The following is a 26454-nucleotide window of genomic DNA, read 5'->3' on the forward strand; positions in this document are numbered from 1 at the left end:
TTAGAGTTTGGGGGAGCAGAAATCTCACACATAGGATAGAGCGGTTTGGGGCGATTCTGTGCAGTTCCTTGCAGCACAGTCCAACCGCTCCACCCAGATCCCTCCCCTGCTAGGTGGGGGCCCTCCGACTGTCCCTGGTCACCCCAGATTGTTGTCTTTGCCATCCCCAAAGTTCCTCATTTATCTAGAAATGCGGAGTTGAACAATGACTCAAATCTGACACAAGAAAGGACGAGGGGTCAAGTGGCAAATAGGTTTTATTTCTCCTGCCAATTACAGGAAACCAGTAGCCACCGCCTGGGGTGCAGCACTGAGGAGGGATCAGCGGTCTCCTCCAGGCTCCAGAAGAGAGAGTGTAATGATTAGCTAGCGATGAAAAGGGAGAGGTGACACACAGCTGGGGATGCTGGAGGGGCAGCCACCTCAGCTCCCAGGTGTGCTTGTTAACAGCAGTTTTCTGGAGCAGAGCCTTTGCTAATGGCCTCATCACCGCTGGCCGGAGGGACTGGCAGTGTCCCGCAGCACTCTGCACACGTACACTCTTCCCAAGACAGTCCTTAGCAAACGGTGTCTCAGCCTTTGAGTGGGTCGTAAAATCAGGCTGGGGGTATAACTCCCATGTTTTAAGGAATAGAACATCACAACATAGAATAAATAGAAACACATCAAATTTTCAATTATATTAACATGTATTTGGTGGATTTGATATAAAATGTATTTATTACTGAGGGGAAGTGTCCAGAATGTTTGAAATCTGCTTGTTTGAAAGATTGTTCCTGAAACAATGACTTTTTTCAACAAAGAATATTTTTTCCTTAAGTGTCGATGATGTGAAATTTGTTGCTGCAGATGTTCAGAAGTTGAAGCAAAGGCTGAGGATGTGAGTAGCAATGGAGACACCTAGGATCCCAGGAATGGGGCTTCTTGACTTTAGGAGAAATACATGACAAATGCCACATCATCATTTTAATGTTAAATATTAGTAATTATCAAAGGTTGTGCTAGCCCTTGCTGTGCTCTGAGTTGGAGGCTACTAACAGATTTGAATCTGGAGTAACTCTCATGTTCTGATGACCAGGGAAGGAGTCAGGGATAGGGCACACCTGGCAAATGGGCCCCCTGAGGGATGCTCCCCAAGGTCTCAGAGGAGCCGTGAATAGCGAAGGGGTTCACCTGGGTTACACCCTGAGCATCGCTGCAATGAAGGAAAGCTAGCTATGCCTCCAAGTGAGGCATCAATTCTCGAACAATTACCTGAAGCACATAGAGTCTGGACCTTTCTAGTAAATATCCAGTCTATAGGTTAGACGCTGCCCCTGGCATGTCCTCAGACCTTTGGGAGGTCTCTGGAGATAGCGTCACACCGAGAGAGCATCCGAGGGTACAGGAAGCCCCTGGGAGCTGTAGCATGCTCACTTCAGGAGCTAATGCCTGGGAGGACATCTTGCTATTGCTATTGCTTGGCTGAAGAGAAAACCACAGCTCATCCCCAGAGACTCTGTTCAGCAATCATTTCCATCTATAAAGAATTTTTAGGGCTGTGCTAGGGACGTAGAGGGAAGCTGTGAGACTGCCTGGGAATTTCCACCTTAGAATAACAATAGTAGAATCTTCAACCTGTGAAACACTCATTCCAGCTCTGTATATTTCTCAACATGCGTTATTTCCCGTGTTCACAAACACAGTGTTTAAGGTATGCAGAGGTGAAATGACTACCTTGAGGAAATGTTGGTGACTATATTTTAAAATTCACTGAAGAGCCATTTTGATTCATGTCTGGCATCTTGCAAGACGGTGATTTTAGCTGGTAGAAAACAAAGCATTCTGCCAGTGGATCACCTGTTCATTTGTTCTGTGTGGGAGAGACCTGAAAAGTTTTGTATGCAATGACTACGTCACCCATGGAAATTGGGCTTTAATTAGATGGTTAAATTGCACAGTTTCAGTAGGTACAGAGATTTCCTTAGTACATCCATAGGAGTGGTTCAAACATTTTTACTTAATGAAATGAAAAAATAAATGGCACTGTCCCTCACATACCAGCACACTCACCTACCAGGCAGGTGTGCTTGAATTTTTTTTTTCCTAGGGCTCGAGATGTGCCCCTGACTGTGGTCTTTTAGCACCATAGTATGCAGGTATGAAAGAAATATTAATATTTGCTATGAACCCTCAGGTTACTCTTTCTAGCTGCTTTATATGAGAAAGGAAGGTATGGCACGTATATCCAAAAGTGAATGAAGAAGGAAAGATTTTGTTTGTGCCTTTCAAGGCTAGAACGTGTAATTATTTGCTGGTGCACAGATTAATAGAAGCACTCTTAGTCAAACAGTAGATTAATAAATTGGAACTGACCCTATTTGCATGCATTTTCCTTTACCCTCTTTCACAGAGTGGCTGGAGATGCAGAGTCTATAGCAACAGCAAAACGTGGACAGGTCTCAGCTGCTGAAGTATGTCAGAAGCAGCCTAGAGAGGGACAGGGGCTTCCAGTGCCCTTCTCAGGCTCCCAGCCCCCTAACATGCTCTTCAGCTAGATCCACAGTCTCTCCAGCACAGGTTCTTCCCTGCCCAGACCCAGCCCAGTCCTGAGTGGCAGCAGGAAGAATTTCAGCAGCTTGCTATTGAGGACATTTTTATTGTGTTGCCTTGAGACACGGTGATGCTCCAGCTCCCACTGCTGGGTCTCTTTGTAGTGCTTTAAATTGCACATTTCAAAACTTACCTAGACCTGAAGGTCCCAGTGAAAGCTTCTGGAATTCTATACGATTTCCCAAATGGGAGAATCCCAAATGGGGAATTTCCCATCTCCCTGACTCGGTGGCTGTACTCCGACTCTTAAACTCCAGTGCCACTTACCTTCAGCATACTTAGCCCAGGCTAACACAGACAAGACTGCTAACCTGCGGTGAATCTTTGTGCAAATTAGAAAAAAGACTGTCCTTTGGGAGGGTGTGTGCTTGGCCAGTGACTTGGTGTGTGGACCATGTATTATGCAATGTTTTTAAAGATGCCTCTAGCTCTATAAAGATGCAACCCCATGCCAGGATACATGCCTTGAATTTTAGGTGCTGAATTTTAGCCCCACTCACCTGGCAGTGAGGTGTCCATGTGCCCTATGCAACCATATAAATGATTTACACCCATTTAAAAATTCTTTTTCTAGTAGGCTGTCCAGCCCAGAAACTGCTCAAGGACCTCACCTTATTCTTACCTGGATCTCAGCTCAGCACAGAGAGAGCCAAGATCTAAAGCTGATATTCCTGGTGTCAACCACTGCTGAAATAGGGATTTCTAACATTGTCTAGATTTAGCAAATAGTATGTTCCTAACAGCTCAGTGTCACTTGTTCCATTGTTTTCACATAGGCATCTCCATTGTGACCAAACTGAATGCCTAGAACAGTGCCTGGCATAGAGGGTGACACAATAATAAAGATGTGTGTGAAATTAAAGAGCATTGTGTCCCCACCAGCAGTGCCTGCCTCTGACCAAGAGCCAGGTTCCAGTACCTCCCACACTGGCCACAGCTTGCTGCCAGGAAAATCACACTACTGTCCAACACGTCCTAAGGTATAATAGTAAAGATTTAAAATTACATTTAAAAGTGTTACTACAGTGAAGATATCAGCCTTCATGTACTTATGTGAAATGAAGTGATATAATGTGTATTGAAGGAAATGTTCTGTTGAATGATTTCTGAGTACAGTGATAAATTATTTTCTAAGAAAGAGTAAGGATAGTATAAACACCTATGGATACCACAGTGCATATATTTATTTATTAGATGATTAATAGCAGTACAGCTGATTGTGGGAAAATTTTACTGACTGTATATAGCTTGCCAGCTATTTTTCCCTCAAACCTTCCTATTTGTGGCTTGTTTAACATTTTATAATTCTTTGTAATTAAGTTGTTATATCACTTTGTCCCATGTTTCTTTTGTGGACACATTTTTTTCCTTTAATTTTTATACAGATGGTGGGCACATTTTGTGAGGGCAGCATTGTAAGAGATGTTTTCTAGCCCAAGGGATTGTGCACCAAGAACAGCCATTGAAAAGCATTAGTGGCCATTTGTACATTAGAGAAAATTTCAGCTGTTCAGACAAGTTGGAAATGCTCCAGGAAGGAAATGTATGTTTTCTTCTCAAATGTGTCATTTTGTATTAGCAGAAGCTGGACAGTTTGAGAATTATTGCGTGTATATCTGGAATTAAATTTCTAGCACTTTGAATGCTCATCCTTTACAGCAGTGCCACATTCGCAGAAGTTCAGCCAGTAATAGCATTTTCTGCCACGATAAATACAAGTTGGGGGAAGTTCATCACATCCACTTTCCTTCTTTATTGAACAAAATGAATGATCATCCATCGCACAGATAACAAAGCAATCAAGAAAGAAAACTTTTCTTTACTTTTTTAGCTCAGTGAAAGACGATAAGCTTGCTTGCTAACAACTGTGTGGCCAAAGAAAACACTGAAATAAACATGTGGGTTTGTGCTTGTTTGGGAACAGTAGATGCTAATGCTATGATGCCTTTCTGAAATGGATGTATTAAAATGACTACTAAAATGAACAGTGAGGACAGGTCCCTTAAACACATGAATGATTCATTCCTTAATCACTTGTCTTCAATCATTCCTTTTAGATAAAAGTCAATTATATGTATAAAAAGGGAGGATTGATGTCATTTTAAAAAATCTATAAGTAGTATCAGAATGCAAAAAATAACATAAAATATGGCAGAACATGAACTGAGTCTTGTAACAAGGTTAAGTACATGAAATGATGCTGTACATCTATGATGGCAGTAAGATGAACACAGGGATATTTGAGTTCAGCCTCAAAGGACAGAGGGATTTTCACAAGTAGAAACAGAGAGCACTTCAAGCCATTGAAATAACATGCAAATAGGTACAGAAGGGAGAAAAGGCTTTGAGAGCATGGAGTTCAGCCATGTAAATGTGGTGTGCAGATTCTACTGTCTACCAGGGAGCAAGCTGGCTGCACAACTGGGTGATGAGGGCTCTGCAGGCTGAGCCAGTAGGAGAGCACAGACCTCAACTAAGGGGCAGCAGATACAAAATTTCTGCTTGTGTTTGTCATTCCAGAGGAATGGGCTCTGCAGATGCCTCTTTCTCCTGCCTCCTCCTCTGAGAATCTCACCACTAACAATTTCCAGTTGTTAGCAGCTATATAGGGTCACTCTTTGGAAAAATGCAGATATCATTTGGGTCCAAAGTTCTTCTTCTTTCTTATTTTTAAAATAAGTCTAATTGATGTATTATTTATTTATATACCATAAATATCACCAATTCTAAGCATAAAATATAATGAATTTTGATATATAGACACAGTCATGTAATCATCACTGCACCACAAACATTTTCTTGCTAATGTTGGAAAAAAAATTGTTTTAAAACTCAGTGGGGAGAAAACTGACTTTAATCAAATAATGCTACAAAAATATAATTTAAGTGATAAGTACAATGAAGGAAAAGCATAAGTGTAGGGTGTCTGTACTGGCGAATCCTAACACACTCTGGAAAATATCTGAAAAGTTTCCTTGAGAACATGGCATTCGAATTGAAATCTTAAGTGTAGTGACTAGGAATGAGGGCCCGCGCCTTTTCAAGCGTGGTGGTGTGAGATAATGTAAAGCACTTGGGGAAAATGGAAAGACAGTCAATGTAGCTGAAGTGCACAAGAGAGGGGTGTGAAGGAGAAAAGGCAGGCAGAGTCACGAGGGACTTTACAAGCCATGCAATGACAAGTCTGCAGAATTTGGTGCAAAAGAGCCGCATGGTCTAGTTTGGCTTTTACAATGGCCCTCAGGCAGCAGCGTGGAGAATCGCTTGGAAGATGCAGAGGTGGAGGCAAGGCACCACTTAAAAGTAATTCCAGGTAATACAGTGCTGGCGATGAAGGCCAGGATGTCTTGATTCATTTGTTCCACCATAGTTATCAAGGGCTCACAATGTCCCAGCCCTGGTTCAGGGGTTGGAGATAGAATGGTGGAAATAATGACAGAGACCCTGCTTTTCATTCTAGCTGAGAGGTAGAGAATAAACAGCAAATAACAACACCCAACATGTCAGGCATGTCAAGGGCTAAGAAGAAAGATTTAAAAAGGACAATGGAAGAGAGACAAGAAAAGAAGAAGAAATGACAGAAATAAAAGATCTACACATTTATACCAGCAGAAATTAAAACTTATGAGGGGAAAGAAGAAAATTACCATGAAATGAACCACTGTTGTACAATTAATTAGCAAAATTTAGAAATTAGATTTTTTTGACATGTGTGCCACTTAAGAACAAAACGGGAATTTTATTAGAAACCCCTTTGCAGGGGATGAGGACCAGGATGTTTATTTTCTATTATCTGCAGCTCTGTAAACACATCTGCAATTATCACTAACCCTGTATCTAGCCTGTAAATTCACAACTAAAACTCAGTAAATGTCGAGTGTCTGAATATTAAATAAAATTAATATCTCTTATTCAAACTGTGTTCTAAATTTAAACATGAGATACTATATTAACCATTGGAGTTAATGAAAAATAAATTATGTCTACCTAAATTGATATTTGAGAAATTGAAAGCAGAATAAACACTCACCAGAGTGAGTGGCAGATATTCTAATACTTTATAATGTACTTTTATGGAATGCTTATAGAAATAGAAATGACTAATATTTGAAGAAAATTCTGTAGCTAATGGAAGTAGTAGCTAATTTGGTAATATTTGACAATTCTAGAGCTTTCACAGTTAAGTGTTCTGAGTTACTTAGTGAAGATTTAGTATTAATGATTCTTCTGAAACCATCCTGTCTAGTTCAAATCTGAAGTCTTTTTTTCCTTGATATTTACATTTCTTTAATTTTCATTTGGGACCATTTAGATTTACTTAATAAAACAAATTTGCCTATATAAAGTCTCTTAATGTATGTTAAGTATGTTTTCGTTTGGATAGATATGTTAACACATTTTAGTTTTCAATATATATGTTTCATAATTGAATTCCTCTTATGCTATATTATGCATGAAGGCAGCAGGCTATGTTTAAGGATGATAAAATGAAAAAAGGAATTGTTGTTCAATTGATGGTTAAGGAGTATAATTCAGTACCAAAACTTTATTGTTTTCCAATTTATCTCACAGGGTTGCTTAAATGATTAAATCACCTAAAGAATTGCTAAATATCTTGTGCTGATGTTCACAGAGCCATGATATCATGGTGTAGTATTTATAGTGAAACCCCTAAGTCTTATCTTGACACAATCATTTCATCCAACTTCATGACCCAAATGTTCACATGTAATTTGACTCTAATACAAAAAGACTGATTGCAATAGTCCATAATTAACTTGGTTCTACCTCAATCTATTTATTTCACATTTATGTGCTTTCAATAGAAGAATTAGAATTTTAAATGGGAGAAAGTCATTTAAGAAAATCTGGACTCAAAAATGGAAAAAAAAAAACCCAACTACAACTGTGTAGGAAATTTATGATAATAACAGATTGAGGCTAAATAGATAATGTGGAACAATGTCTTAGCCCTTGACTCTCCTGATTTTCCATAGATAATATTAATTCAGTGAAAATTATGTTGATGCTTATTCTAAAACAACCTTGAGAAAGTAATAATAATCATCAAGGATTTGTTTTAAAACTCCTACATACGTAATTAAAAATATAATTTTGCAAAGCCTTTTCACATCTGCTATCACTGTCATTAGCATTATCTTAATTATCTTACATTATCCCAATGGCAGATTTTATTTCTTTATTTTGCAAGTGAGCCAATTAAGGCACATAGATTTTCTAGGATTTACTTGTGACCAACTTTCTTAGAAGGTGATACTACAGTTTTTGAAGTACAATTTTAAGCTTTTTTTTAAAAATATACTTCCTGGCTTGGTGGGTTTATTTTTCAAGACTGCAAATTAAGGTTTCAAGGGCCTCATTCTCCAAATTATACCTAACATCATTGTCTCTTTCTTTTATACGTCTCCAACATAAAGCACATATTCCAATCTCTTCTGTAGGTAGGTGTGGCCCCTGTGTGTCTAAGTTCTGGGGAATGATATATGTAAGCAGAGGCATTGTGCAGACCATCTCTGAGCATCGCTTAAATGCTGACTCAGGAAGAGGTGAGCCATTCTATACTTTTCCTTGCTTTCCTTTTTGCTACCTGGAAAGCAGACAGATAGCAAAGTTTCCAGCATCCCTCTTGGGCCATGAGACTATCTTGCAGGTGAGAGTCACATGCTAAGGATGGAGGGAAAAAAACAACGATTGATCTTGTTTCATAATGAATCCATGAAACCACTGTATCAGCTTTGGATTGTAAGCTCCCGACTTCTTTTATGTGAGACTGTGTGTGTAAGCCACTATGTGGATTTTGTGTTGTATATAGACCACCCTAATCCTAACTGATATTAAACAAATATTAGAGTATTAAAGTATTATAAATGTGGATAGTAGCATTCTACCATAAAAGTGCTAATATCACTAAAATTGGCTTTTACATGGAAGGAAAATGGTTTGCATTTTTATCTATTCACTAAAAATCAAATGCATATCGACATCTGTGTGCTTATCAACTACTCTAAAACAAAAAGAAAAAAATCTTACTAGATGTAAAAATGTTTGTCTGAATGCTCAAAGTTTATCATTTATTTTAATGAGCATTTTTGATGATGTGTCACTATAGTGATCAAGAATATAACATTTTATCGATAGTACAAAGGAAAGCTGGTGGAGTCTATTGCAGCACAGAAAAATAAAACAAACCCTCAAAAGAAGCAAATGACTTATTTCATTTTCTGACTCTTTAACTGTGTGAGCTTGAGCAAGTCACTCAACATCTTTGGGCTTTAGCTTTCCGAATGATAAAACAGGCGATGAGTCTTTAAAGTTCGTAACTTCACTTTTAGCTTAAAAATTATGGGCAAATAGTATAATGAGAAACTTTATATTATGTAAGTGTTAAATTTGGAAGAAAACAGAGATTACCTAGTCATAAGATCCAGTCTCTATACTGATTAACTTTTATTTAATTTTACAAAGACTCTATTATGGGGAAAATGAAATGACTTTTCTTGTAGGCAGATGTTTATATTATTTTAAACAATGAGGATTTGGGGAAAATTACAGGGATAATAAATATGTAGGCTAGTGGGAAAAGCCATATATCAAAAATTTAAAAAAAAATAACTAGTGAAAGATGAAAAGGGAGAGTAAACATTTTCAAACAAAATCCAGTATGTTTGACAACAAATAGGACGGTGAATCAGATATTTTAAAAGTCAAGAATGGTGAAGTTTGTAGAAGATAGAAGATCTTGTTTAAGGAAAAAAGAAAATAATGAGTAGTTTCAGGAGCTAGTGCATCACCCAAACAAAGATGCTCACTGAATATATTCTTTTTAATGTAGCAAAAAGAGTAAGAACATTGGATTTGCAGTAAGATACATCTGAGTTCACACATTGACTCTACCACTTACTTCTAATGTGATCTGGTGACAAATAACCTTTCTAAACCTTGGTAGTTTGTTGATAATTGTGACTTCTAATGAAAATGTTCCCCCCATATCTTTTTGGGACTTACACAAACTTAGTCTTTAAAAGCATGGCTTCATTGTTATGATTTTTCTTGACACCGAAAACAGAAAGGTAAAGCAGGAAGCGTTCTGAATAGACAAAATAGACAATACACATATTTTAGGAGATAAAATGTACATTTATTTAGAAAACTATTCTTTATTAAACATACTTACATAGTCAATTTTCATTTTTCCAGTTCATCACCTTTCCAATTCATTGAATTTGTCAACATAAATGGGAGAAAAGTTGTTTTCTTTATCTCAAATCCAGTTAATGAGAAATAACATGTTAAAAAAAAGATATAAAAAAAATCAGCTATAATAGGGATTTTAAAAATCCAAAAATTACATATTTAACTTCTTTGGTTCTTGAAATGTGTTTTCAAAAATCAGCATGGTACTTCACGTTTGTGTTTATTTCTAGTGAATTAATAACTCACTCAGACAATCAGGTAATTATCTGCATTTTAGAAAACTTACAATACTATAAAGTATATATGGAACAGACGTTAATAGCACTTCATTTCATGGTTCTCAGACACAAATGCTCATAAAACATTGTGGATTTTGTAGTATAGGAAGGTCTAACAATTGAAATGCCAAATGTAAAAGCAAACATGTCTCGAGCAATAACAAGTTTATTCACAGATGGGTGACACAGATTAGAAGTTTTCCCTGTTTGTTTTTTGTTAAAATTTCCAAAATGGACTAATTTCACACTAAAGCAAAATGAAGTTTATTTTACAGATGAACTCTTTAAAATGAGAGGGAAATAGTAAACAGAGTTATGGAAGTCCTTTCTCTCATAACCATGCACTCTGAGAACCAACCATCTACCTGAGGTGTACTTTAGTTTTTGAGTTAAAGGTAATGAAATAAAATGTGAAGATTTTTAGACAGAGTCACATTAATGAAGTTGCTGGAGCAGTTTATGAAATATTGCACTCTAAATAATTTTTTAAATTTTTTGAGGGTTTTTATTTTGTTTTGTTTTTGCTAAAAGCTGGGGCTCCTGTGTTTGGCTTCGGGGAAGTTGAAACAGTTATTCCATGCTAAAAGTGAGAATCTGAAGTTTAAGTGTGAATAACTTGACATTACAACATCCAAGGGCATAGGATTCAGAAACACAATGAAATCATTTTAGTAACTCAAATTATTAGAAAATATTTTCATTTCTTAATTTTACTATAGATTTTTTTTTTGGTGGGGGTAATATGTGATTAATCCTGAAGGTTAAAACACATTTCCAAAAGTACTTCAGTAACATACCTACTTAGCAGAACCTAAAGAGGTAGGCAAACTTTTTTTTAATTGTTAGATTGATTACACTGTGTTCAAATTCTTTTTTTTTTTTTTTAACAGCTTTGTTTTTGTCATTCCCTGGAATGCCTTCACTTTGACTCAAAGCAGGCGCTCTGAGAATGACTTCAGTTCGGCTGGGATGAGGGGCATTCTGTGGATTTCTGTATGGGGAATCATGCTCTTTCATCCTTTAGGAGGTCATTTACTTACAGAAGATTCTAAAATGCATCTGATATCAAAATTAGAAGTCCTGTTGGTTCTGTCCTCTGTAATGAAAAGCGTCTACTCCAATAGGGTCAGTGCATTCTATGGGGAAGGGAGAGGAGCTCAAACAAACAAACAAAAATGACTAGCAAATACAGGGGAGATAAATTCAGTTGTTCTCTTTTGTCATTGTTTTAATATACAACAGATTTTTAAAAGTGATTAAAATTACTAGCTTATATGGGAAGAAAAAAATATTTTTGCCTTTGCTAGGTTCTGTTTTACTTTAGAGCCACTTACCCAGATATAGCAAGTAAACACAAAGAATCAGGGGAAAACAGCCAAACAAAGGACAACAAAAGCTCTCCAGAACATTGCAGTTTATTAAATGGCACATTTTGGAAAACATTGCTTACAAGATACCCAAAAATTGTCTTTCTTTATGCAGTGACACATATTTGATAATGTTGAAGCATTCCGTATGATTTGGGTTAGCTGTAGTTACCCATTCTTAAATGTATTTAGTATTTCCTAAGAAGCAAGAAGTGTTGCTAAATTCTTAACAAATATGAATCATTTACAAGACTTCTCTGCAATAGATATTGTTATTGTTTTCCTTATTTGACTTATAGAAAAACTGAGACTCAGAGAACTTGTCGAAATACATGCATTATTACTGAGTGATATCTCATTATTCGAGTGTTAATATATCACATTTGTCTATAATTAAAACAAGAGGTTTTTATTAAAGAGTTATTTGTTTATGAGATTATTGCAAAATTTAAATTCAGTCATTCTCTTGTGCAGAATGCTTTAGGCATGGACATACATACATTTGTTAGTAAAAGAAGTTAAGGTCAGTGTGATCAAACTGTTTATAGCATTTTGTTGGATGGTTTAATTTTCTTTAACTTGCTTTGTGTTTAATGGAAAACTGGAATGCATCCTTAAAAATGTCAGGTTGCTGAATCATGGAGAGGCAATCTCCCTAAAATGCCCACAGGCTATTGTTAGAAAAGCGGAGGCTGATGATGGTACTAAAATAAATAAATAAATAAATAAGCAGAAAGTGACCAGAGAATGGTTCCAGAAGACAGGATACTGTACATAGGTTTGCAAAAACTCATTTCTTTCAAACATAAAACTGACTGTAGTGAAATATGCCAGCAAGTTGGCAAGGATGTGGAGCAAATGGAATCCCATACACCGCTGACAGAGTGCACAATTGACAACCACTCAGGAAAACTGGCAGGTACTTAAAAAATTAAGTATGCACCTACTGTTTGACGTAGCAATTCCTCTTCTGGGCATTTACCCAAGAGATATGAAAACATATACACGAAAAGATGTGTATTCAAGGGTTGACAGAGCTTTATTCATAATATCTGAGCACTGCAAACAAATGTCTACCAATAGAGGAGTGGATTTAAAAAAATGTTTATTCAGACAATGAAACATTGTACTGCTTTCCAATGAATAGAAACTGACAACTGATATGTGGATATGTACAACCACAGGGATGAGTCTCAGAAACATTTTTCTAAATGAAAGAAGCAAGACACAAAGTCATATTATACAACTGCATGTCTATGAAATACTAGGACAGATAAGGACAGTGACAGGGAGCAGATGGGTGGTTTTCTGGGAGCATGAGAATACTTTGGGACAATAGAAGTGTTCTTTATCTTGACTGGAAGAGTTGTGTCAACACATATTTTGTCAAAACCCTTTGAACTGTATACTTAAAATGGGCACATTATTTTGCATGTGGAGCATACATGCAAAATAACAGGCAGAATAACCTTCTCACAAGTGAACTTTTCTTTAAAAAGAAAAATACTGCTAATATTACACTTTATATTTTAACCATTTAGTAGTAAAGGATAAGGTATTAGAGAGAACTAAATGATGAAAAGAAACTGAGTAAGCAAAAGCCAAGCCAAGAGTTCAGACTTAAACCTTATCATAATTCAGAATTAATACAGTGCCTGTCATCTAAGGTTTTCTGAGTTCTGTGCTATATCTGTATGTTTTATTGCACAGTCAAAATATTTACAAGAGTGAAACAATTATTTTTATTTTCCAAAATATAAATGATGAATGTAAAAGTACTGCAAGTTTCTTTTAACTCCTATGACAAATTAAAGGCCAAGCCACTCTTTCTGGAAGACCACACCAAAGTTTCATCCATAATTACTAAGTGACAATGACCAAGGTAGAATAAAGTACTTTGAATAATTTAAAACTACTCTTGTGATAGGCCTTGAAAACTCAAAATCTTAACAATAAGGGAAACTTCACAATCTTCACTGGTTAAAAGGACATATTGGTACTTATGCACAACCTCCTTAGAGATAGCGGGCAATGAAACAGACAGAAATGGGCAAATACAGTATTTTAGTAGGCCGTTTGTGATCACATTAATGATTTTAACATACCAATGCTCCTTAATGTATATTCTGCCAAATAAATCTTTATTGCACCTCTCCAATGTAGAAGTTTTAGTAGAAGCAAATAGGCATTAAAATAGCTCAAAACTCACTAAACACTCCCACTTAATAAAGAAATATAGTTCTACTATAAAAAGTATGTGCTTCCCTCTTTCAATGCTCTCCATTGAGATCAGACTTCTGTAGAGAAAATATGATATAATAAAAATGCACGAGGCATATGATCCAACAGTGCTGACGCTCATGAGAGGAATTTGCTAGATGTGCCGCAGTGCTGGGTTAGCAGTAGAGATGTCAGGCCATTAAAACACTTGCATGTACAACACAGCCAGTGAGACTCTTAAACAGCTGCTAGATGTATACCCATAGCAATATTCTTCCCCTCGTGGAGCACTGCTAAGTCAATCAATCCTGGCTTTTCATCTGACGTTTGCAGTCATTTTACTAGAAATGGAAAAGAAGTCCTTACTGCCTGCAGGAAGTTTAAAATTGAATGGAGGAACTTGATAAAAATAAACAGAGTCATATTAAAAGAAACATGTACAGAGCAATCTTCTCACAAGTGAACTTTCTTTTATGCTTACTCTAATAATCTTGACAGTTTGCTTGCAGTCATGTTGTCCGTACACACATATCACAATCATGACCGATTTTTTTGATTTGAGCTGGCATTGGTTTAATGAGTCAGAACTATTTTAAAGTTAGTTTCAACAATTAGAGAAGTAGGTTATAGTGTGTAAAGAAAGAAATATGATTCCAAAGTGAAATGCAATTAATGTAAAGATTATGGGGGCATTATTCCCTATTACCATGGGGGCTAAGCTAACTGTGTGCCAAGTATGAAGAGTACTAAATATGGTGATGTGTGGCCCAACATAACATTAGGCAAATGCATAGAAAGTGAGATTTCCAGTCTCTCTTCTCTCACTCTTCCCTTACCACCTTCTGGACTCGTTTTCCATTTATAATCATAAAGTAAGGGTCCTGTGAGGTTACGGCTTTCTCTATTTAGGGTGATCATACAAATTATGATCCAAACTCTGACACTTTAGAGAGAGAAAGGGGACACTAGCCAAATGGGGCACTAAAAAAGACTTAATAAACCTTCAGTATCCCGGAGAAATCAGGCCATGAGGTCATGCCATCTACACACCTTGTTTTAGGCATCACAAACATTTTCATTGCTTCAACTATTAGCTCTTTGAAGATAACTCTTAAATGTATACCTTCCATCAAACTCAGCTCTTGTTGATTCTACTAACCTGCTTGAAAGTTTACGAAGGTCACACATTGCCATATTGTGTCATTCAAGACTCCTTTATATAACCCAGATCTTATTTCCAAAAGCAAATCCATTTTCCTCCACTCCCTAAAGGTATAACATAGAATCCATTCAACCAAATTGGATTTGCTCATCATTGCATAATTTAACTTCTTAATGTCTATAATCACATTGTTTCCTCCTTCTGGAAGTCTCTTTCACTCCTTATGTATATTTCTATCCACATGAAACTAATGTTAATTATTTAAGCACCTTCTTGAATTCTGTTAATACCTACTTAAGTCTTTCTTGATATGACTTCTCCAACCTAAACAAACAAGAATGTCTTCTCTACCTTTCTCAAACCTTGATTATAATTTTTACATTACTACTCCACCTGTGTTTTATTTTACTAATGTTTCATACTAATGTATGAAATTTGTTAACTTGAACATTATAACTTCTCTGAGAACTATGAATTTTATATTATGTATTACTGTTTACATAGCAGCTTGTTTTGGTTTTGCTTGTGGTAGATATTCAATAAAAATATATCAGTCTACTTAAAAACATCCATATAACATTGAATTATGGGTGTATTATTAGGAGTATATCATTTTACCAGAATTGATAGTAATTATTTGCAACATTACTTCTTGTGGGTTTTTTTTTTCTCTCTTTTTTCATAACGACCTGAATCCTGTGTTACGGGGATGATTTTCTAGTTTGAAATGGATATTAAAAATGGTTCATGGCCAGATCTAGAAATAAATCTTTCTTCTTTCTTTCAACAGTAGACATTCAATGATTCTAAGACTTTGAGCAAAAATATATTGATTCATGTAGACAATAATTTTTGCATAATAGAAGCTTAAGTTTTATATTTCTTTAGAGCTAGACAAGTGTTTCATATGACTCAGTAAATGACTTATTAATATATTATAAAATTAAATTATGCTAAATTATAAGGGCTGTCAACTTGTAAAAATAACATTCAAAATATAGAATAAAATTTTATTTCCTACATAAAATGTATTTATAAAAATCCTCACTTAAAATTTTTTATCTAAGAGCAAAATTTTTTAAATTTTGTAAGGGTTTTGAATTCATTTTTGTGAAGTTATCTCATGTTTAAGTTTATATTTTAGAGGTAAAAATTCTTTATCAGAGCCATATTTAACCTTAAACTTTTTCAGCTTCAATAGCACCTGTTATGGTATTGCATATTAAGTTGTACTCAATAAATACCTATTGCATAACTCAAATCTTACTTTTCCTCCAAAATTCTTACCTGGAGCATAAAATGCTATGTCTGACACTAAAATTAGAAGTTTGTACAGATTTAATATTAGATGTCTGCCTGTAATGGCCCATCAAGCAGATTATTTTTTCGTCTTTGCAAAACTATGCAATGATCCCCAAGAACATGTTATTTCCAGAGAGTAAAACTTTATTTTACCAAATAACTTCAAAGAATTTCTCATGGAGTTCCTATAGATAAATGAGGAAATATAGACTGTCCATGGCATGATAATAGGGCTACACACTTTGGTTTGAATACATGTTTTCTGGCATTAACTAATCCCACAGGCATGAATCCAGATATAATCCCACCTTCCCAGTAACTGGCTCTGTGGAATCTGCTGTGGGCTGGCTGTGTCCCCCCCCAAATTCTTATGTTGCAGTCCTCACCCCCAGTACTTCAGAATACAACCTCATTTGGAGATAATGTCTTTAAAGAGGTAATAAAGTTAAAATGACGTCTTTGGAGTAGGCCTTAATCCAAAACTGGTATCTTTATAAGAAGAAATTTAGACACTAGACACGTGCTCACACAGAGGAAAGGCCATGTGATGACACAGGGAGGAGGGGGCCACGTACCAGCCAAGGTAAGAGGCCTCAGAAGGAAACAGCCCTGCCAACACCTTGATCTTGGCCCTTCCACAACCGTGATAACACACCTTTCTTCTGACTAAGCCACCCAGTCTGTGGTACTTCATCATGGCAGCTCTGGCCAATTAATACAGCATCTAAAGCTCCGCTGCCATTGCCTGGCTGGACTGATGGGGCCGTCCTGTAGACACAGCTCACCCGGGTGCTCCATGGGGTCCCTCAGACCCAGTCTGGAGGGACCGTTTCCTCACTGCCATAGATAGCGCCAGGATAGTACAGCCCAAAGACTGCCCTCCTGCCTCGTCCCAGACCAAGGTGTCTTCCTTTATGCATGGCCTTATTTTTCTTATCACCAGCAATACGGAAGAGCATATTGTAACATGTTATAGGGGAGAGAGTTTAAAATGGGGAGGATGTGACTTTATTTGATTCTGATTTTGTCATACGAAGTGGAAGGAGTTCTTTTAATGACTGCTTTGGGAGGCTAATTAGAATGATTGGGAAGCACTGCTGTCCCTGTGTTTCCATGTAATCTCCCAGCATGATTCAGCAGCAGAATGCCAAGGGACCCAGCCAAAAGGATCACCCTATTCTCTGCCTCAGTGTCTGCCATGGTCAAGGTGCTGTGGCATCACTGTACTGAGAGGGAGTCATGGCACAGGGCAGTGAGGGGCTCGACTCGATTGGCTTTGTGAGGTATAAATGATTCACTAATGCAGAAAGCCCATTGTGGTGTTTTCCACGGTCATCTCCATGTAATATTGTTCATGAGGGCAACCATGCCTGTCTCCTTCTCGGAAATCCCTATGTGACACCTACTAGAATATTCTGCACAAAGAGCACACTTCAAAACCTAGCGGTACGCTCACCTTAGAGTTTATATAGACTGAATATTGAATCAACGACTGTCAAAATCCTTTATATTTTGTTCAACCTTTTTATTATTTTAATTTATCTAGATACAGGTGCATAATTATATAAGTTTTCCATTTTCAGTGTGTGCTATAGCCTCCATTGCCATTCATTGAGCATATATTTATTGAAGGCTCAAGGCTCACAATACAGCTACCTTTTAGTTACTTTGGTATATTTTTTAGGTACTATGCATAGCCCATTCTTCTATTAATCAGAACTGAATGCTGACCTTAGGGATCTTACAGTCTAGTACAGGTGATTATTCATGTATATAAATAACAATAACAAAAACTAAGATGTCCAGAGGTTTGCTTTGGACAGGAGAAAAATATATTATTGCCTTCCTATATTGCCTTTCTATATTCAAAAATTGGTAGAAAAGAGAGCTCTGTCTAAAAATTTGATAATCATAAACAGGAAAGTGCTATTTTCCATTTTCTTCTAGTGCATTGCACTACAAAAGAGTGAGATCTGGGGTAGATATTTATCTAAGGGAACACCTTACTGCATTTTCTCCTATGATAGATATATCTGGAACCTGTTTGGGGTAAGCAGTAGAAAGCAAGTTACTTGGCATAAGAAAATAACAGAAATGTGGAGGCTGAGGCTTGGCACACAGAAAGCAGGGAAGAGCTTTGGGAGAAGAAAGTCTCCCCTAAATGGTGATCATCCAAGGCTTTAACACTGAACAAGGACCAGGATAAATGATCTCTTGCAGGTGAATAACCCCTGAACTTTTAGGACTCACAATATTCCAATTTCAGTTATTAGTGGTAGATTGACCTTCTGAAACCCCTCTCCTTAAATCACACTTTCAGAAAAATCTGTTCTGGGTACTCCATCTTTGTAGTAGTGGGTCTTCTGAGAAATGAAGGAATTTGAAATCTAGTAAATTGAGACACAGCACAGAAAAAGACCACCGCAGTTATTAGAAATGGGGCAGAGTAAGGACCAATAACTTAGTGAGAACAGAAAACCATGATAGGAGGAAAGAATTTATCAGAAAAAATGTAATTTGTATCACAGCCCTGAGCCCAAACCCTTACCTAGATTCTCAGAGTTAGTGGAAGAAAAAATATATTTCTTATTAATTATAGAACAAGGATTTCTCAATACATTGTACCTTATTACAAAAGTAACGGATGACCCAGGTGCCTTCGGGGAAATGCAAGATGGTAAAATGAGTATCTGGGTTACCGTATGAAGGGACCTCAAAGAGAGTCAGGCAGAGCTCACAGCACCTTCAGGTAGGGAAGGAATGGTCGGAAGAGCTAACAGAGTCTGTGCTCAGTGACTGTCGGCTGTGGATGCCACTGCACGGGACAGTTGCAGGAAACCTTCCTTCCTCCTTAGGATTATGGCTCTGATTTATTTTTTAAGACTCATTCTTCTAGTTGAGAAACTTATTTTTCTCTGGCTTTATTGCTAATCATTATAATGTAATCAACTTCAATCTATGCAAAATCTTTTCTTCTACATAGACACATGGATAATAAATTATTTTATCCCTAATTACTGAATTCAGATATAAAAGTTCTAAAATTCAATATAATTTAAATATTATAGTCAGCAAATTGTGTGCATATTTTGTTGCCTATATTATTTGGTTCTCTTGTCTGGCTTTTTTAGCTAGTCTGCACATTTATATAAGTCAGAGTTGCCTAGAAGGGACTGAAGCCACATTTAGCACAGTGGAATATATATGACCAGATATAATAAATACAAGAATATAAAAACAAGCACATCAGTGAGTATTTGGGTACTTTAGAGAAAGAGGGCTCTGCAAAAATCAAGGTATCATCAAATGCTGTTCACTCATCATCTACGTATGTCCTTATACTTTCCCATATGATAAAGATCCTTAGGGGAAAATCAGTCTCAGTGAGGTGCGTATGTAGCTCATAAGTGATTTTATAATTTTATAAAGTATTTTAGTTCCTCCTATTGCTAGTCATCACATCATGTCTATATTACCTCATGAGTTACATACTACAATCCCCTGAGGTAGACACTATCACACCAACATTTTACTTATAAGGAAACAGAAGCACAAAAAGGCGAAGTAACAAGTCATCCTTTAGCAAGTAGTGGATTCAAACCTGCACACAGGTAGTCTGACTGCCAAGTTCACACTGTCATCTGCCATCTTTGGTAGCCACACAATGATGCATTATTGCAAATTTATTTTTGGAAGCACCACTGTGTATCCATTCAGTTGAGCACACATTTATTGAGAGCCTGTCACTGTCCTCTGGACTAGTGATACAAATATGGATCCTTGTCGCATGGCCCTTGTCACAGTCATGCAATCTCTTCTACCCACTCTTCTAACCAGCACCTCTGATCAGAACAATCAACTCTATTCCTTCTGCAAGGCTGACTCAGAAGTCTCCCTGGCTGCCCTATCTGGGGCATGTGACTGACCTAATGACAATGGTTCAAGAATGTGCCTGCTTTTGTGCATATTAATGGCAGCATTGATTTCAGCCTTAATTAATTAATTGCAGCTCTTAAAGTAGATAGGTTTTGCCTCTACTAACTTTGTTCTTAGGAAGGTGGAGTTACTTATCCGACTGAAAAATTTGAGAGAACTCTGCACCATGTTCTGTCCAGACATTCCATCCTTCTTCCACTAAATGAATTGCTGCGGGGGCTGGGCTGGTTGCTTCTTCAGAAACTGCAGCACTGGCAAGTGGAGCACTGCTGGGAGGAGGAGTCCATCTAGCTCTAGGATTCAGGGTTCACCGACCGACTGGACCAACGGGGCTCTACTACATCCTCCCACATGGTCGCTCTCAGTCTGTGGAGTAGAACAGGAAGCATTTTATCTGGGACACCCAAGTGGAAACACAACCATTTATTTGATAAAATTCTGTTCTCCAACAGGAAGCAAACAACTGGTGAATATCTGGGCCACTATTATCCAGGAAAACATTTAATATTTGCTAATAGTTGTCACCCCTAAATATATACATACAGCAAACATATTTAAGTATATACTAAAGTATCCAAATTCTTATATGATTCTTTATTTCTAAAACTTCCAGTGTCTTAAAATGTACATCTGTTTGCCCAGAATCACCTGCAATACTTTGACCACGTGATATTTGAGATCACTTAGAAATGCAGATCCTAAATTGCAGGGGGCATTAGTCATAGGAAATATATTTCCTAGATTAAGGTAATAATTCCATTTTTTGTCAAAATTCCATGTTTGACATTTTAACTATCATAGTCTAGCTTTCCCCAGGAGAGAGACTTATCTCTACAGCCAGTCGACTTCTAGCCTTAGTGAATTCATTTAAATTTTAGTATCAATATTATAACTATGTTATAAAGTTTATAACTCATAGCTTTTTTTAGGATAGTCATATAGAACCAAGAACAGGATCGTAATTGCATAAACGGCCATTAAGTAGGCTGGCTACAGTGAAAGTGCTTATGAAGGAACCTTGATTAAGCTCTGCAGGGCAAGTGAAGGGTTCTGTGTGGCAAGGCCACCTTCTCAGCATGTTATCTTGCTTGTCTTAGGCTTATGTGACTCAGGTGATGTGTACGGAATTTATAGTTCTGTAAATAGCAGCCATGTGGCTCCACTGCAAATACACCAAGTTCTGGCCCCTTTTCCATGCTGAAAAGGCAAATGAGTAACGTTCAATTCACCACTGATTTATGTGGGAGTTATTACCTACAACATCTGCACTCTCAACACCAGTGGATTTAATTTGACCAAATTTCCTGGTAATCATGTACATTGACCTTGAAAGGACTTACTTTTTCTTTCTTCCTTTCCTGAAAAGGAGGACAATCACCACCCCCCCTTTTGAATTTAATACACTTTTACCTACAGCAGGCTTTGAGGGTCACTTGCTAAAGAGTTAGAAAGGTTGAAATACCTTTACTGGGCATCATTCTCTGGGAAAACAGAATTCTAGCATTTTTGTCTCCAGAGTTTGTACATTAGATAATGAAATGCAAAAGCCGAACGAAGATAAATGCTCCATTTGTACTGAAGTTATGTGAAAATGGAAAGTTTTTAATCACTGAAAAGACCTGCCATGTCATCTTCTCCTTTTCCCTGCAAACACAGAGTTGCTCCCTCCGGTATAATCTTTATTTTTTTTTCCCTGTCCAGACCAGACTTAAACGATACCAGATGTTGGCTGTCCAGCAATATTTTGCTCATTTCTTTGCTGGAAAATCAGTTTTCTCTTTTTTCCCACTTCACAAAAACTCCCCATTTATTTCTAAAACAAAAATATGAAACAAAATTAACAAATTGTCATTAACTTTAGTAAATCATGAATTCTCACAGCAAATCTTCTCATAGTTCTGGAAGGTGGAAGATTAATTAGGCTCTGCATGAATTTTTACAGAAATGTTTTAATAAGTGGTCACTCAGACTAGAACACCATATCACACTGAATTTTCTCCCAACCTAGTAATCTAAAAGCTTCAAAAATGTCCAGAATTAACAATATTTTATTTTAAAAATCCTTTATATATATCTTTAGTTATTTTATATACATTTTATTTTATGCAAATCAAACTGGCAAAATGTGTTGCCCTGACTTTTCTATATAAAGTAGTTGTCACTGTACAAGGAACCCCATGTTCAATATTCCTCATTCATCAACTCATCAGAAGATGCTTTCCTGGGAACAGGAGCCCTGAAACAAAGTGGGGAGTCTTCACAAACATTGGGTGTAAAATTTAAGAAAGTGTGGGTCATCAATAGGATTTTGAATCTAATTAAGTATCTTTATTCAGTAAGTACGCATGTTCTACATTGAAAACACAGCATACATCCATGCATCAGCCAAGAAAATGGCAGAGAATTTATCTGGGAACAGTCTAAGGCAGTGTTGGACAGCATGGGTTTTAGAGGACATCAGAACTGCCCAACAGAGCCGAGGAAGAGTGTGAAGGAGAGGTAGGTCTGTAGAGCTTATGAGAAGCGTATCGTGAACAAGGCTACGGATGACACAGGACAACGCCTGCAAGTGTTTGCTGGGGCTGCCATAACAGAATGCTACAGACTGGATGGCTTAAATAACAGATATTTATTTTCTCGCAGTTCTGGAAGGTGGAAGTCCAAGATCAAGCTGTCAGGTTTGGTTTCTTCTGAGGTCTCTCTCCTTGGCTTACAGGTGTCACTTAGTTACTGGGTCCTCACGTGGTGGTCCCTCTGTGTGTGCACATCGCTGTCTCTCTGTGTGTGCTATTAATAATGTCTTCTTCTTACGAGGACACCAGCTAGATTGGACAAGGGCCCACCCTAAGGGCCTCATGTTTAATTTAATCACCACTTTAAAGGTCCTATCTCCAAACACAGTCACATTCCATGCTACTGGGGGTTAGGACTTCAATATATAAATTTTAGGAGGACACAATTCTGCGCATAACAAGGCCACGGATCTGGAAGAAAATCAGACATCCCAACAGACGCCAGTCAGCATGGATGGTGATGACTGTTGAAAGACTTGTGCCTCCTCCGCCCAGCCCATGTCTTGCAAGTCCCAGATACTAGAAGCATCCCTGTGAGATATTTAACTGGGCAAAGAAACACTGAAATGACTAAGGTTGCCCTGAATGAACTAAGATTGATTTCTGCCATCAGAAAAACATAGTCATTAAGTACAGTTATAGGAAGACAAAACAGTACTAATAGCTTCTCTCTGATCTGTGTCTACGGCCTGAGATTATACGTGCTACATAGGTACCGTCTACAGTGCTTGTCTACGTCAGGGCCCCGGGCTGCAAATAACTGAAAGAGATTCAGGCTAATTGAAGAAAAGCAACGTATAGAAAGGTTTCATGGAGCCACAGACTGAATGGAAGGCTGCCCAGAGCAGATATACAAATGACAGGAACCAAGAAGTTCCAGAGAGACAAGAAGCAGGGAGCAGGAAGCAAAACAGCCGTCTTGCAGCCCAACAGTCCCAGACAGGATGCAGAGAACAAAATCTGGTGACTGCCCCCGCTGGGATGAATAACTTCTGGCCCTGGTGTTAATTCTTGCATCACAAAGGCCTGTGCTTATTTCCTGAGGGATTCTGGAATCAGGAGAGGAAGATCTGGGTCCTTGGCTCCCTATGAAAAACAGTTCCTTTGAATTTTCCTCCATTCAAAACTTTACATAAAGGGGCTAAGATCATTGCTCAGCAAGATACAGGGATACTACTTAAGAGGACAAAGAGGAGCTAGGGAAGCCAAACTATGACAACACCCACTGCACTGGCACATAAAAAGCCCCCAGTATGGCAGCTGTTGCTGTTTTTCTAATAATTTTTATTGTATGCTCAGTCCGAATGAATAGTGCAAACGAAAGATTCCACAGGGAAGCAGGGAAAGGCCGGGTAGCCTAGAATACTTGCAGAACATTTAACAGAGGATGTGAGGAGTGGGCAGGACTTGGAAGACCTTGAGGAGCTGAATAATGAGAAAACAGGACACGGGATAATCCAGGCGGGGTAGCAGGAGCACGAGGAGGCGGTGGAGCGTGGCAGATGCGGGGAGGGGACACGGGAGCCTGAGCAGACCGCGGGACCCTGACAGACCAGCCGGACCCTCCTTCCAGCGGCAGCTGCATGTGGAAACTCTCCTGTTTCCACAAGGAGGATTTTGATTTATTGGCTAAGAGGAAGCCGCCCCAGGTTCCTGAGCAGCAATTTCCCAGTGGCCCAACGTCTCCTTTGTTTGAAGTTTGAGGACAGAACAGCAGACGTTGTTCTGGGGCCTGGGAACCTCCGCTGTCATCAATTTTCCTTTTAGCTACTGTTGAGAGGTTCCCTTATACCTAATATTTCTTTTTCTTTGGAAATCTTGCTAAAGCTTCTCTTTCTTTCATGTGTTCTTTTCAATTTAAACAACAAAAATCATTATCTCCTATTTTTCTCCATATTTTAAAATGATTATATAAAAAATGTTTTGCTCCATCATATCGTAGAAAACAAGCTTATTTTGATTTTTTTAAATTTTCCTAATACGTTCTTAGTTTTGATTTAGAGTTGGAAAATGTTTTTGCTACCAAACAAAAACAGTAACAACATCAGCAAGGTAGCTGGGGCAATTTTTGTTATTCTAAGGTTTGCACGAAACATCGACCTGTGAATTCTACGTTGGATGTAAGCGTATTTCGGTGCAACGTTCTTATGTTAGCTTTAAAATAAGCATTTATTTTCCCATATGCCTTACTTTATGAAATATTTTTTAGGGTTTGTTTTCTGTTAAGGTCTTTGATACATTCGGCTGATTTTGATCTAGGTGAAGATCAATACAGACCCACGAACTTTTTTGGAAAAAAAAAAAAAGGAGAGAGATTTGGATTTAAAAAACAACAAAAAATCACTCTTCAGTTACTGCCATGCTCTTGCCTCTGCCTCCTGACTCTGCTGCCTGCGACCTCACAGCGTCCTGAGTGTACTGAGCCGAGGGCCTGGGCAGGCAGCCGAAGGCCCAGGGAGAGCTGCGGGGGAGGGATGGAAGGGGCTGGCGATGCCTTACGCCTCCAGGGAAGACAGCGCTGCTGTTCCCACGCCCCTTCGCAAAGTGGTGTTGCTGCACCTCCTTCATACCTGGCAGGCCTTCAGATTTGCAATAGAAGGTGGTAGAAGGGTTGTATGGATGAGACTGAGTTGCCCCAAAGAACAGGCAGCACAGACAGTGAGCGAAGCCACCCTGGACCCTCTACTTGCCTCCACGTGACTGCAGCTGCCCAAGTGAACCCACGTTAGACCAGCAGACGGACTGCTCAGATGGCCAATGCACAGAATTACAGAAATGAGCAAATCACTGCTGTTTTATCCTACTATTTTGGGGAGATTTTGTAATGGGAACAGCAAGCAACCGACACATATGCCTATCATTTTTAAAAATAATTTTCTTATGGCTTAATTCTTCAGTTCAGGTTGCTTATTTATATAATACCAATTATGAGTCACTTTATTTTATTTATTTTTTTATTGTTATTTCAGCATATTATGGGGGTACATAAGTTTAGGTTATGTATATTGCCCTTCCCCTCCCTCGCCCCCCGAGTCACTTTACTTATCTACCATGTAGTATGGTTAAGAGCTTGTTAAAGATAAACCAGTAGTCTCCACAGCAGCACTATTTGTTCAGGTCATTGTACCTATACTGAGCTATCAAGATCCAGTGTCTTGTCCTAGAATTTGTATGTCAGGCCTATGGAACTGATTCACAATATTCAATCTCACAGAAGATTAACTATTTATTTAGAATGTCAATTTCTCAAAATTAAATTAGTACTGCAGAATGGGTAAGATTATGCATCTATGTTGAGCAGAAAATCCTGATCTATGCACGGTAACCTAAATGAGATGTCAAATAATTCAAGAGCTATAAAGGATTGTTTAGGATGGTGTTATACTACCACAGGGGCCCGATTCCCTTTCTCAAAGATAAACAGTGGAATTTGATAGAACCTCTCCCATCTGCACAGTGTTAGAGATGCAATAATAGGCCTCAGTTTTTGTATTCTAATTTTTGAGACTCCGTATGGATCAACACCCTTCTAGAGACACCAGCATTTTATCACCTTGACACCAGTGCATTGTGATCCCATTGTTTGGCTGTGCACTCTTAATGGAGACTTGGAAAAACTCAATAGTAGTGCAGTTATCAACACTAACATGTTTTTGCTTATGATAATACTTTACCAGTCTTATCCCCAAATTTTGTAGCATGTTTCTGTATTCCTACTATGTCCCAAGTAAGGTATGCAGAGATCTCTGAGCCATTTTTATTTTGGCACAACTTTAAAGTTGATATAATTAGTTACAGTTTTTGGGAAT

The sequence above is a fragment of the Lemur catta genome, chromosome 5 (assembly GCF_020740605.2).
Source record: "Lemur catta isolate mLemCat1 chromosome 5, mLemCat1.pri, whole genome shotgun sequence".
NCBI lineage: Eukaryota > Metazoa > Chordata > Mammalia > Primates > Lemuridae > Lemur > Lemur catta.